Raw genomic sequence first — 16,106 nt, 5'->3', positions numbered from 1 at the left:
TAAGAGGAGGCAAGGCAACTGAGGCCAGATTTTGCCTTCTTTGCCAGCTGGTGATGATTGCATTTTTCTTTGAAACAAAAGAAGACAGAAACCAGCAGCTCACATTTTTCTTTTATTAACACAAATGAAGGCACTGACAGTCAGCTTTAAACTTCTGACAGCTAACTTTAATAAATAAGTTATAACTGAGATGGCAAGAAACAAAATAAGGCATTAATTTAAAGGTTGAAGTCATTCAGTGAGTTTATACAATATTCAACACATCTTTCTGGTAGTGACATCTTTCCGTTAGGGACACAAAATAAGTGTGTGGTATTGTCAATTTCAAATTGTTATTTTCCCTGCTTAAGGTTCCCTAATGCTGTATCTATCATTAGACCATTCGCTTAAATATCACTTCAGATACTTCTCTGCTTTAAAAAAATGAGATTGTCTACTCAGATTTGTCTATCATTTCTTCCTGTGACATTAAAATAAAAATAAACATAGACTCCTTTTCTAGTTGAAATGCTTGATATTTTTTATAAAACAACTTTTATTTTATAAGTACTTATACATATATATCCACCAAGCTATCAGAGTTTACACTCTACAGTGAGCAAAGCAATATTTTCCCTAATATATGAGCAACGTGGTGGTTTAACAGTCAAAAAAGCCCAACCCAAAAATCAGGCATGATAACAGTAACATGATTCAAAGGAAACATCATGTAGAGTATACCTAAGCAAGACCTTTTGTTTTGTTTCATCTGTTGTCATCAGAGATTATTGGAGAACTGTTTAAAAATCTGTGCTAATATTTATTTTTAATTTTAAGATTTTTACTATTTTTTCAGGTATATGGTAAAAAAAATTCTTTTAAATTCCTAGACAACAGATTACTTTAGTTTAAAGTTACTAAAATTTATCTAGCTAACAAATACATGACAAATTTTAGAATTGATCTGCTTCTTCATACTTCTAAAGGGTTCGTAAACTCATCTGAATCTTGGAAGACACATTTTCCTTTAAGTTTGGTATCTTATTTATTAATTGTGATTAGTGTACTGATTTTAAAAAAGAGGATGCAAACAATGAACAGTGGCAAGTTCTGTTACAATCTTTATGGACTTTTTCTTTGTGAAGATAATTTTCCAAAAAGTTACATTTTTGAGACTAAGTCTACCCCAAAGGAAGATATAATAGGTTTATTAGTAGAAAACATCAAATATGAAAATCAGAAAGAGATAAACAGTGTATATATTTGTACTTAAAAAAGCTTAGAGATGAAGCACCAAAGATCTTCATGAGTTAATTATTTCTGGTTTATTTATTATGGATATCTCTAACAATTTAAAAATGGTCAATAACAGAAACCTGAAGAGAACAGTGTTCATTACTCCAGAGAGTATCAAAATGGAATAGTCTTGACACGTGCAAATCAACTACTGTAAATAATCTTAAACAAGTCTTATGTCCAGTTTCTCCCTTGGTATGATGAATAGGTAATATACTCTTCAGGAATATCCAAACTAAAAAAATTAACAGAAGAAGCTGGAATTATCTAAAAGATCAGGTTGTTTAAATTGCAACGGAATGTTCCTAGACATTCAAGTAATTACAGAGAAGGGTTACATTTAATTTTTTAACAACAATTTAGAATTTACTTAATCTGAGTTGATGTATTTACAGTTATTTAAGATTTGAGTACTGAACTGAAAAATTCCTCAGTCGTTTGTACTGTGCTGTAATGCCTCTGTGTTTTTCATCTATGTTTCGTGCAGAGGGGAATAGGATTAATTGTGATATTTGGTATATGAGGGTCACACTAGAAGGAGACAGTGTTTATATAGTGTTTATAAACCATTCTTTCCATAAAGAGGGAAAACAAAATGCTTTTTTCCCTTTATCGTTCTAGTGCCTTTACAAGTTGGTCTTAATAACATCTTTAGCTCATTTCACCTTATTTAATACCTTGCATAATTGTCTTCATTCTTTTAACTGGAAATTCTCAGAACATCTTTAAATTGACTGCTGGTTGCCTTTTTTTTTTTTTTTAAGTCAGTCTGCTTCCTAAGGCAACACTTCTGTTTTATGAGTTTTTAATAAGTGAAATTTAAAGCAACTTCACTGTACTTTAAAAAGATTATCAATTTTTTACAAATACTAAAAAATTTATTCAAACTTCAGAAGTTATTTTACATGCCATTGCCCTTTTTTGTAAAATTCTTTTGTCCTTTGTCTTTTCAAGTTTGTAAGAAATTGCTGAAATTACCAGATTATGTAATTCTGCAATTAATATGAGCCATGTGCTCACAGAATTCTTTTTCAATATTATTTTAACCATTTGTAGCATTGGATCACATCACTAGATTGGACGTAACCATTAGTAATGAAAAGGTTTTTAATTTAAAAATAAAATTTGGAAACTATTAAAGAAAAAATTAAGATCAGTGAACATTAGTGCTTTATGTGTTTAATCTCAGACATTTCAAGGTGAAAAATGACACACCAATGAAAGGAAATATGAAGTAGATGCAACTTAATTTGTTCTGTAGGATATTTAAACCAGTGCTTGCTAAAATTATAAGACCTTAGGAGATTTATAAAATACAATACATCTAATTGAAAAGTACCTTTTGAGTAGACTTAGTATATGCTCTGATAACATGCATTTCTCTTTGCAACTAAAAAATACATCCTTTTTAATTAGCAGTTATTCCTTCTGATTCTTTTCTGTTGTTGCTTTTTGTACTGTGCATTCATGTGTGAGGGGATTACGATCATCTTTACTCTGAATAGGTATCTCGGATAAAGGATCTTTCCACTTATTTTTGAAGAAGATATTATTGTTGGTTAAGTGGCTGTAGGCATTGAGATTTACACTATCTTTCACAGTATATTTCTAACCTGCAGTTACAGACCTCTGAACTGTTTTATGTATAGAGATATCAGCTCAGATCACAGCAATTTGTTATTATATATCTCTTTTAGGAAATAGCATAGAGGAAAAGAGTGCAGGAAGATTGAAACTATGAAGCTGCCTTCCAGAGTTTGTACTTTACAGAAGAGTGGGTCCCAGCATTTGCCTTTCATAGCTTTGCTATTACTCCCCAAACTCCTTGAAATTGTCTGAACACCTCCATTATAACTACTAAATATACTTTATGATAAATTAATAAATGTAGAATGCTACATTCTTCACAGGTGTAATATAACCTTGTCAATATTTTTATACAGGTTTGTATTAGTATCTGTACTGGTAAGAACTTTTAACATTTATTATTAAGATCTATTAAGAAGTGTCTCAACACTCTTAACAATCTTAACAATCATGCCTATGGTCTTACTGTTTTCTTTACAGTCAAGGCTGACCTGACAACTGAAGGGTTTTTTCCCCTTAGGATGATCTAACTCTTCGTATTTCCTTACAACTACTTTGCAACAGACAGGCAATATCAGGCAGCCAGAAATGTAACTTCAAGGAAACAAAGCTTCCATTTCTTGCAAGTACCTCCTAATAACATCTTGAGGAGACCTTCCAGGATTTATCTCCCTTTTCCACTTGTCTGTGCACGAAACGGTCCCTTGGCTGATTTGCTCAGAATTTCAAGAGATCCCAAACAAATAACCACTTCACTTTTTTCATCCATGACCCCTCAGGTCTAAGTGAGCATATGTTGCACAGATGCCTTATGCATGCACAGTAAATCTGATCTATCTAAGATATTTCTAAACCTCAGCACTTTTGAACCCATGGTGCTTGCTGAACTCTAAGCCAAAGCAAATTTTTGGACATGCATTTTAACAGGTATTGTGTCAGCAAAAACCCTAAGGAAAAATAACAACTACTCTGTGTAGACATAAGCACAGACACTATGTGCATCTGAAAAATATACTGAAACCAAAGTAAAAAAAAAATCAAAATGTATTCTAGGTTATTATGAATTTCAGAATGCAATGTCTGGTTAATGGCTAGTTGTTCAGAACATATATATATAACCATAGGAAACAAAAAAAAATGTGAAAGGTGAAGACAGATCATCTGTAAACAATGTTGGTCTTAAGGCAACCTTTACTCGATTCTTCAGGTCACGGTTTGTCTGAAAGACTGATGACCAGTTGAGACACTTTCATCAAAAAAAACCCAACAACCCACCTTAGAAATATCCAAAGGCACTGCAAAAGATAAATAAGTAAATAAACTGCTATTTTTCTTAGGTTGGTCAAAATGCCAAATTTGGATCAGCGAACACATTCTTGCCTCGACTAAATGGAATGTTTACTGAGCCCTCTAGCAGGAACACTCTGGAAACTCAATTATTAATGAGATGTGGTAAATCTTATGTGCCTGAAAACTCTCCATATTTAATTTACTTGTGCCTTCCTAATCCATCTTGTTATACTAGCAAGGGAATAAATCCAATGATCTAAATGGTGTTTTTTCCCCATCTCTGATTTCTGTGAATCTGTATTCTTCATGCTGATGATCACTAAAGGGATTATCCATGAATCGGGATCATATAAATATGCACAGATATAAATATCCATAAATGATAGGCTTATTTTTTCAGCATGTATAATGTTTAAGTCCTAATCAGTCAGTGAACAAGGAGGGTCACTAAAAATTAAACATGAACAGAAGTAAAATCATCATAGGGCTTTTCTGTGTATTTGTTTGTTCGTTCTTGTTAATCACCCTAATATCAGTTTGTAAATTGACCATATTTCTTTACTGAAGCAAAGTAACAATTACAGGAGGCTTACAGGGCTATGAGAATGTATAAAGTTTCTGAATATTTCAGCATGTATTGAATAAAACCATGAAACTGTTAACAGAGAAAATATAAAGAACATTAAATTTTTAACATATCACACACACAAATCATATTTTAGTGTATGTATCTCATTAACTTTAAGGCTAAATAATGCACTTAGGCTAAATAATAAAAAACTCTACATTATCTTTAATTGGTTGCAATCACTCATTTATAAATAAGATTTGAGATTCAAAGGACTTATTTTCTTCTTAGATAAACCACACTGTGCTGGAATACCTTTGCTCCTTATTACCCCATCCTTCCCTTTGAAACTCTGTCACAGTCAAAGTTTGCTATTTCAGCTGGAGTCATTCCTCTGTTTAACTATGCCATGGTCACCTTGGAAAAGGCTATTGCCATTCATGGATGGACTACTTTGATAATTTGCACTAAGATATGCTGTTTGTGAGACACTTACAAACACATGGCTTTCCAGAAGTGTTCTGGCTAACGACTGTCTCCTAGGTAGAACTGTTTTCTGATGTATGCACTGAAACCCAAATGGTGTGAGATCAGACAGTACACATAACTTTTCCAGCATGTATTACCACACCTGGGATACGAGGGGACACTTAGGTGGGCTTGTCTTGGTGTATAAAATAGACAGAGCTGCAGGTTGAGTATTTTCAGTCAGGGTTCCTATTTCTATAGATTGTTCTGTCCACTTTTAATCATTAGAAGGTCATTCATCAGGACTTTCTGTTTCATGGAGGCATCTGAAAAAAGTTGGGTAAGAATTGTAGTATGCCCAAATAAATAACTATAGATCTTTTCTTTTTGTTCCAAAAAGGAATTTTTTTTTATTATTTTTTTTTTTTTTGAGAAAAATAAGGAAGAGCTGGAACTTTTTCTATATTGCAAATTTGGCATACAAAACGTTATTCTCATTAAAGCGGGCCTTTAAAAACTGGGAAAGGTTTTGAAAGTGTATGTTTTTTTCTGTATCACTTCCACACCAGATAAAGTGGATAGTTCTCTTCGACTTTACTGTAAGAAAAGATTTTTTCATACACTTATACGTCTGTGGCCGTTTTATGCTACCAATGGTGGTTAATAGAGAATTTGCTTACAGGCAAGGAATGAGGCATGGCAAATTGCTTTCACAAAATAAAATACCTTTCACAAAAGAAAAAGAAAAGAACAATGTGAAATAGTTAATAGAGGAGATTCCATTGTTATACAGCTAAAGCCACTGCAGTAAAAGTCATTTAAAATTGTATTCCGAGAGATAGGTTTAAACAACAGAATCCAATGTTGACAGACCCAAAAGTGAAACAATATTATTATAACAGAATATTGCTTTCTATAAGCTGTATGTGACACAGAATCTATGAAATTTTGTCAAAGCTATCGTAAAGCCTCATAAGTACAAAATAGTAGTATCACAAAATATCTAATACTTACTGTTCTTTCGGGTAAGTATGTAACTGCACAACTAAGAAAAACCTTTGACATTCTGTATAACTCAAGGCTACAAGAAAAGTGTATTATATTTTCTTTATTGTGATAAATCTAGGATCCTAACTACAGCTCCTCCAATACTGCGGAGTAGAAGACTCCCAAAACTGGAGACCAGAGGTTTAGTGAGATGACTGAAAAAGCTCCTCACAAAGCTACTATGCTACATTTAATATATACCTTTTCCTAAAAATTCTCTACTTGATAAAGAGAATAAAGAATTTAATTTTGACAACTCCAGGTAATTATAGCACAGCTTTGTAGTTGTCAATGAGTTCACTTGAACTTCAAAAAAAATTTTAAAAAGACAAGATCTGCAGTATCAACCTAAAAAGCTACATGAGAAGGTAAACAACAGGAGGCAAAAGAAGAAAAGGCATAGTTCTTCATAAGGAAGAAAAAGAACATACATTGTTTTAGGTGACTAAAAGCAGTCTAAGGGGACTTAGGTGTCTAAAGTGGTTTAAAGTGAACCCTAAGGAATTTACAGTCATTGTTGTAGAAGAGTCAGGGACAGATCAGAGTAGGAAGGAAGTGGTGTTTTTTTTTTTAAATTGTATCATTACCTGGGTAATTAAGATTTTGTGATAGAACTGACTTAAATTTCAGTCCTATAAATTATTTTTTTCCTCTGATTGTTCTAAATAAGGGAACCTCAACAAAAGTGATCCCCCATTTGACGTAGTATTACCATAGGCAGAGAAACAAATGGTTAAAACAGTATGGTAGTTAAAACCTATAACATTGGAGTTTTAGAAGGCTATTGAAAACACTGCCAGTTTAAAATGTACATTTTTTATAGTTACTGTTTGGTATCACACGAAATGTTATCCTATTGAATAAGACAGTACTGCTCCTTAATGATGAGTGTATATTATTTAATGGCACTTTTTTGTATTCATATGAAGCTGTGAGTTTGACATGGCATCTTTGTTCTGTTTACATTAGAGGTTACCAACAGATAAGCAACACAACAGAGTTCTTTTGTGGATCTAAGCCTGAATTGTCTGAAAATTCAAGCAAACCATCATGGAACACTGTCAGATCGTGCAATGGCAGTACACTTGAATTACTACATAACTTTACTGTATCTGTCACAGAATTTGAAAAGTGTAATGCTGTATTGAGCACAAGCATGAAAGTACCTGATTGAACATTATACAAGGACAACCACTGAAACATTTATATAAAATGAAGTTTTGTTTCTAAGGCATAATGAGCTGCCCCTCAGACAATTGGCAATTCAAAACTCATTGTTTTTTTCAAATGCTGTGCAGATTTTTTTAAAGAGCATTTTAAATCACTCACCAGCGTTTTCACATGAACCACAGTAAGTCCTTTCCTCCCAGTCAGTCTGCCTCATTCCTCACAAATAACTTAAACTGTAGAAAGTACTTTGCACCTGCTGTTAGGCAGAGTGTGTCTTGCCAATAAAACCTTCTAAAATTATATTGTAATAGTCAGCTTCTGTAAATTAAGGTAGTTTTGTTGGGCTTAGTGAAGTTTTACTGATTTACAGCTGCTACAGTTCTGGCCCTGTGATTTTCTCAATAATTACTGAGATATTCAGTCTGCAGATATGGAGATCTTGTTCTGCTTTTTGAATGTTTTTTTTTTTAATCTCTTATCTTCTTGTTATTTCACACTGTTCTTGACACATGAACCACAAAAAACCTACAGCAACTCAAAATTCGGTGAAAATTGGTGACTGTCTCCTAATTCACAATGATTATATCAAACAATGAACCAGTACAAATTCACTGACAAGTGTTGCTCAACTTGCAGCATTTTTTTTTTAATTAACCTGTTCTCTGCTTGTTGGAATAGCCAGTGGCAAATGCCTTAATAAGATAAGACTTCCAAAAAAATATTATTAGGCCAACAGATATCATTGGAAAAACAGATAAACAAGCTTTTGTGAAGCAGAAGGTATGTTCAGAAAACTAAACATGGGAGATCTAATTGACTGGAATATGTGTGTGTGTAGGGGGGGCGTTCCTGCCTGTTTTCTCATTCTTAATTTTTCTTCTATTTCTTCTTTGATGACAAGACCAAAAGAAAAGAATCTTTGTGGTTCTATTAAGTCTTTGCTCACTGTCTAGTTAGTCTTTCAGCTGAATACTAATAGGCATTTTCTGCCATTTTAAAGGTTTCAAGTATTCTCTCTTTAGCATTCTGAGAAAGAGGTAACAAAGAAAAGATGTAAAACCAAAAAACATGCAAGATCCAATCCAGGGTTAATTACATGACAGAACTGAGCTGGTTGAGCTCTGTAGTCTGTACTCAAATAGACAAATGTTTTTTTTCAGTTTGCCCTGTGTGGTGGAAGTCTTGTCCTTTTCCCAGGAACTAAACCTAGGCTTATGATTACAGACAAAAACGAAATAGTGAATGAGATGGAAAATAATATGGCAAAACAGTATTTTTCTTGCTATGCTGAAAATACATTTCTTCTCCTTAACAGGTGAGATTTTTTACTATGTTTATAATTTAATTTACTCTCCTGTTAGGACTGTAGCTATTACATCAGGGTACATGGAAATAGGGACAGCTATGAAAAGGAATTTTATATAGAAACACATTAATATACAAACTTCAAGAATGATTAGTACATTATGCTATTAGCCTTTTATTTTTAGGATAAGAAAACTTTTTTCTTAAGAAGACACAAACTTCTCTAAGCTCAAAAGACTAATATATTTTTGTTTAAAGTACACTGAGGAGTCTCAATCTGGCATCTGAAAAGAAGAAAAATTGCTTTGAATTTTTGTTCTGTTTGATCTTTTATTTCTGCTGGTATTTTTCATATGGATTACACAAACTCCTGTTTCTCAGTGAAATGACAGTAACAAAATGTCCAGTCATTTTTCAAAAGTAACACTGTTTCTATTACACCTATCATCGAAAATAAGTGTATTGAGAATAGCAGGCAGGCAGAGCATTAAACTAGCTTAAAGATATATTAAGAAGATGTCAAAAAGAATATAGGGGAGATAAGCTTTCTGAAGCTATACACTAATAAACCCCTGAAAAGAAATGAAAGGAGGTTAGAAAAAAAAATCATTATCACAAAATTCATTTTAACAGAGGAGGAAATAAAGAGATTGGAATTTAGTAAGTACTAATAAATTGCTTTGGGTGTAATTTGCCCATCAGAATAAGAACTGTGAAAGCCTTGCCAGTCCCCTGACACAGATATCTGTGTATGAAATAAGGAATGGAGTTCTATAACCATGAAATGCTGTTGAACCAAGTTCTTCTTAGTACATTTTTGGGAAGGGTCTGTTCAAAGATAGTATCTGTTTTGGTGTACAAAAAATTTGCAAAATATCCTGTGCTCTGTTTTACATCAGAGGAACTGAAGAAGAGCTGCAGTAAGATGACCCAAATCTGATTCTTCTTGGTATTTGTCTGCACAGAAGTACCTTCATTCAGGATTTGATGTGTTTTAGAGAGAATGTCTCTGATATCAGGTTAGAAACACATCTAAGAAATCAAGCTTTAGATCTTTCAGGAGCAGAGTATAGGGTAGTGTCTCCATGCCGGACCTGAGAGATGCCAGAATGCTGATGTGGAATCAGGAGGGCAATCAACACAAATAGTATATGTAGCCCCAGGGTGTCCAAAACCAATGACACTGTGCTTCTGCTACTCTGAAGCTCTAGCAGGTCTGATTTTCTGAAGGCATCCCCTACACTCAGAAGCTCCAATGCCTAAAGCATTTTATGTTGCCCTTTTCACTGGGAGAGGGGTGAAGAAAGGGGAAATGAGGCTGTTACTGTAAAATGTGAATTTTTGTTAGTAGTCCTTTGCTACATATAATTTCCTTGTTGATTATTAGAAGATTGCTATGCACAAACAAAAAGATGATGATGACCAGAAAATCAAAACACAACAGACTTCTTTTAAAAATTAAATTGAAAAGGAATATAAATTTACAGGAAGTTTCTCTGTCACTTTGATTAATAATGTTTGTGCTTGTATGTACTACCAACTCATTTGCTGAGGTCAGAGTGTCTATGAGGATGGTATTGTGCATACAGAAAACATCTGCTCTAAAGCATGCTGATGTTTAGAAAACATTTGTAAAGATTTGCTCCCCATGGACCTCTGCAGTTAACTCTTTATGGATATTTTCAGTCCAGACTACAGGACAGTCCAATCTGACAGAACAGAAAGGAGTGTGGGAGACAAATTATCTATGTTCTGTGTAATTATAAAATTTCAGAGTAAATATTACATTATTGCCAGCTCAGACCATTCAGAATCTGTTTCAGGCCATCCCCCATATTGTGTAGGTCTCAAAAAACCTACAATCCCAGTGCTTTCAACATTGCATTTGCAAATATCCTTACTTCCAAAAAGGGTTGCACTAGTGTGACTGTGATTTTTATAGAAAACTGCTTTTGAACAACTTTCAAGCATTAATTAATAACACTTTTATTATTTGTTATTTAATACTGAAAGATATAAAAATGCTAAATAAACCGTCAGATCACATAGATCTAGAGTTCTTAACTTTGCTAATGATTTTGCTGTAAGTATGCAGCCCTCAGATAGCAAGAAAAAATAGAGTGAGGTAATAATACTAGGTATGAGTTAAAATCCTGAATCTGGTCTTAGTCTTAAAAAAATCTGGTGCTCTACTGTTCTTTTTGAAATGTAGATAAATTACTATAATTGCCACCCTAAATCCAGTATCCATGAGTATAGGCAGAACCTGTCACAGGATTTTTAAAACAGAAAATCTTCATTGGATCTGGAAGCAGTATGACAAAGCTCAGCCTTCTTTGACTTCCATTTCCCTTTATAAGACTGAACTTTGAAGTCACAATATACAGCAGAAGAATTACAAAGCTGTCTGTCAAATTTATAAAGGGTTAAATTACAATTTATTTCCCTTTTGGTTTGAGAGTGAAATGGTACTTAAAAAATTGTCTGCCATCCTCCTCCATTATCAAAGTAAATTTCTGTTGTTTCTTCAACAGTAAAATTTTCAAAGTCATGTGTTAACTACGATCAAAATCTCAATTTTTAACTTGTTCATCTTTGTTAATTTGCAACCTGAAAAGGTAATTGAAGTAACTATATGAAGTTCCCAAGGCTTTGAGATAGACCCAGATAGAAGCCTATATATGAGCAGTATAGAACATTTTTCTTTCAATGGACTAGGAGTACTTGAGTATTAATATTTCCTGTCTTATTGAATCACTGCCTTTAAAGATCCCTAAACTCACATTACATAGGCAAGAAATGTTCTCTGCTAAAACTTTTTATAAATTCTCATTTAAAATCTCAGTTCACAGAACATGGAATAAAGAATATTTTTGTTCAACCTTTCATACAGACAACTTAATAGCCCTTCTGCACCATCTTTGTAAAATTGCTTTACTATGGAGATACCAGTATATAGTTATATTACTCATTATACCAATAAAATAATTAGTCAAGAGTATTTTAGTGTTCTCCATTATTTAATTATTTTTATTAGTGTAATATCAGGGTCTTGACTTTAAAGTGAAAAACAGTGCTTCTGAAAAATAAACCCATTCTTTAGTGTCATCCTTAGTACTGTATCTGGACAAAGCCAATGTGTGTAGGATATTATGAGCAATAAAACCTCTTTTCTGTTGATAAAGTATATTTTTAGTGTGGAGTTACACAGCTTTGTGATTTGACTTGACTCACCACAATAGACTAATAGGATGTAAAAGTCATTAGTATTTCAGTGGAACTGTGCACTTAGTTTAATAATAAGTACTATCATTTTTACTCCAGACTATCCTTGGTATCACAGTTATTATAGCTTTCTGAAAAACTATGCAAGCCAGTATCAAAAATAAATAGAAAAAGGAAAAGCATTTGTAAGCAGATTTTTCAAAGACTCATTATTTGTCCACTTCTGTAAATTTGCACATCCTGCTAGGTATTGCAATCATACATATCTGGATGCATCTTTCACAGTTTGGTGTAACTCATGCAGATGAGGTCATTTTATAAAATATGTAGGTTTAGATTCTGAGGTCAGGAGTTCCTGGTCAGAACTGAGTTGGGCTTATTCTCAGATATTTCACTGTTTCAGCAAAGACAAAATATTTTGCAGAAAAAATGTACATATAAAGACTGTAAGCAGAAGGTTTGTGAAGCCACATACCTCTGAGTCAGATACACACAGAAAGGAACAAAGGAATGAATGAAGGAGACAAAACCCAAATTTTGAAAGTTGAAAGCTGTCATGAAGAGGAAAATAATTCTTAAGCCCTTTCTACCCACAAAAAAAAGCAATAAAGTATGTAATTAGACGTGTTTTTGTAGACTGAGCTTTGTTAAATAGGCAGTGAAAGTATAGAACCACCACTGTTGTGGTTTAGCCCCAGTCAGCAGCTAAATACCACACAGCCCCCCGATCACTCCCCCACCTCTGTGGGATGTGGGAGAGAATCGGAAGGGCCAAAGTAAGAAAACAGTTTAATAATTAAAATAAAACAGTAATAACAATAATAATAATAGTAATATAATGAAAAAGAAAATAATGAGAGAGGGAGATATGAAACCTCGGCAGAAGGGAAAAAAGCCAAACAACAAGTGATGCAACCGCTCACCACCTGCCAACTGATGCTACCGGTCCCCGAGCTGTGATCGCTGCCCACCCCCAGCCAGCTCCTCCCAGTTCACATACTGGGCATGACGTTACATGATATGGAATATCCCTTTGGCCAGTTTGAATCCGCTCTCTTGGCTGTGCCCCCTCCCCTCCCAGCTTCTTGTGCACCCAGCAGAGCATGGGGAGCTGGAAAAGCCCTTGACTAGTACAAGCACTGCCCAGCAACAACCAAAACCTCAGTGTATAATCAACATTGTTTCATACTAAGTCCAAAGCACAGCACTGTGCCAGCTGCAGTGAAGAAAATTAACTCTATCCCAGCTAAAACCATGACAACCATGTTGAATGCTGATATCAGAGAAGTAGTCAAGGACAGCTTAAGTCTACATCAGAACTATTTCTGATGGCCACTTAAATGTCAGGGAGGTAAGAAAAGTTCATTTACAGCACACCAAAATTGTTAATTCTGCATCGTTATCTAATAAATTGAATTACATAAGATTCTGGTTCAACTCATTTAACATTTTCTGCCAATTACAGTGTTATTGATTCTTAACTGAATCATTCAAATTATCTTACTTTCAATAAAATTTGTCCAGAATTACACCAATTTACTTCCATTCATGGCCTAAATTTTATTTTGGTGGAATACAGAGATCCCAGGAATTTAAAACCAAGGTCAGCTAAAGCTAAGATTCTCCAGAGCTTCAGATTAGAAAGAGAAAAGCACACACAGTTTGTGACACTGGAGGCACAAGATTATGTCTCATTATTACTGGCAGTGACATATTTTGTTGACAATTAATATCTGACTTACTCTTTTATTATATTTGACACCTCTAGCTCATTCACTACCTACAAAACTACCACTGCAAAAGATTTGTTATGCTACAGAGAGAACAAAAAGCAAATTCTTTTCATTTGAAAAATTCCATCAGAGGAAAATATAAGTTGCTTGCAAATTCACACCAAGTTTTGACAGAAATTGTGTGGGGTTATACAACACGAACAAATTACCAAGCATTTCTTTGAAAATATTTCACTACATTGTAATAAGACCATATCTACTATTTTATCTTTGAATGGTAGCTGTTAACTATTCACGTGACAAATACCAGAAAAGAGTTGGCAGAGCTATTAATCCTTTGAAGATGGATTTATTAAAAATATGGGGGAAAAGCAGACAAAAAGTGCATTCAGCACATCTGAGAGCTTTTTTACAGTCATGATACTGTAAGGTCATTCAACCCCCTAGAGTAAAGATCTTCTCTCAGTGTCTCACTCTCCACTTACCCCTTCTTGCATTTATGCAATTGCTCTGTTACTCAGTTCTCACTCTTACAGGTGATAACTGGAAACTCTTACAGGTTTCCAGCCTCACATGAACACCATTCATTTAGTGACCCCAGACAAATGCTTTCTCGTGCTGCCTTTGTAATGGCACTCAGTACTCTTGCAATGAGCTCATTTGCTTAGATTGCTAAGTACAAATTTAGAAGCCTACACCTAGCCTTTAAAAAAACACTAATGAAAATTAATTTGCTTCTTGGCTGATTTAATTTTTCTATGATTTATCTTCACAGTACTTTCATTTACCCCTTAGCTATCAAAGACAATCTAAATAATAGAAAAGTCTGTCTCTCTTCACAATTGTATGTATTACACATAGACATATGCAAAGTAGCCCACCTACTGCTATAAATACGTAGGTGTTTTACAAAGAAAATTTTCTGAAGACCTATTTAAGCATCAGTAATAGTCAGAGAATAATAAGACTCTGCACAAAAACAGCGCAACTCTGCAAGGGCAACTACAACTCTGTGTGGGCCTGTTAGCAGGAATAACAGAATCACAGGCTGGAAGGAACCTCAGGGATCATCTAGTCCAACCCTTCTAGGAAGAGCACAATCTAGACCCTGTCCAGATGACTATTGAAAGTGTCCAGCATGGCCGAGTCAACCACTTCTAATGGGGAGATTATTCCAATGGTGACTGTCCTCACTGTGAAAAATTTCCCTCTCGTGTCCAATCAGAGTCTCCCCAAGGGCAACCTGTGTCCATTCCCCCTTGTCCTCTCCATGGGACTTTGTGTAAAAATGGAGTCTCCATCTTCTTTGTAACTTGTCCTTGTTGAATTTCATAAGGTTCTTGTTGACCCACTCTTCCAGCCTATCCAGATCTTCCTGCAGAGCAGTTCTCCCTTCCGGAGTGTCTACTTCCCCACTCAATTTGGTGTCACCTGAAAACTCCATCAGGCTATGCTTGACCCCATTATCCAGATCACTTATGAAGATGATGAATAACGTTGGGCCCAATATCGATCCTTGGGGGACACCACTTGTGACAGGTTGACAGTTTGAAAAAATGCTATTTACGACCACACTTTGAGTGTGGCCCATCAGCCAGTTCCCCACCCACTGCACAGACCACTTGTCTAGGCCACAACACATCAATTTCTCCATCAGAAGGCTGTACAGGACTGTATCAAAGACCTTGGAGAAGTCCAGGTAGACAGTGTCCACTGCCTGCCCCATGTCAACCAGGCAAGTCACTTTGTCGTAGAAGGCCACCATGTTTGTCAAGCACGATCTGTCCTCAGTGAAGCCATGTTGGCTTTTCCCAATCACGTGCTTCATTTGACTTGTGGAATCTGAGGTGTGGGTAGAGATGCTGTTGTAATTGCAGTTGAGCTGGTTTAGGAGAGTATTTTCCTAGGCTCTTTGTTTTCTTCCTATAAAAACAGACGACTGTGTTGGTTTGCCAAAATAACCATATATACATAGTCACTCCCTCTGCCAGTTCCGTCAAACTGATTCATCAGGCTAGTGTGAATATTTTAACAGTATGGATGTTCTGGTTTGGCTTTAAGATATTATCATTTTGATAGGATAGATCAGGGAGCAATTACATGGAGAGTTTTCCTGAGGTGGTGTCATATTTGGATAAAGAACAGCAACAATCTGAGGGCAAATAGGGGTGGTACCTTTTTAACACATTTTGGCTGTAAACATCCAAGAACAATATGGCTGATCAAATATTAACACACAGCTCTAGCAGAACAGTTCACCAGTATTATTAATCTTGTGAAGTAAAGTTCCTTTTATCCATCTATTAATCAAAATCTTTACCCTTCACAATCAAGTAGCTAATATATACGTTAGCCCTGGAGTAGATTTAAGTCCAAAATTGCCTATATAACCCAGTAAGCCACAAACCCATGTAATTATCCAAAGTGCAAAAACATAA

This window comes from Phalacrocorax carbo, chromosome 4, assembly GCF_963921805.1.
Source record: "Phalacrocorax carbo chromosome 4, bPhaCar2.1, whole genome shotgun sequence".
NCBI lineage: Eukaryota > Metazoa > Chordata > Aves > Suliformes > Phalacrocoracidae > Phalacrocorax > Phalacrocorax carbo.
The sequence above is the reverse complement of the archived record's forward strand: the minus strand, read 5'-3'. Positions refer to the sequence as shown.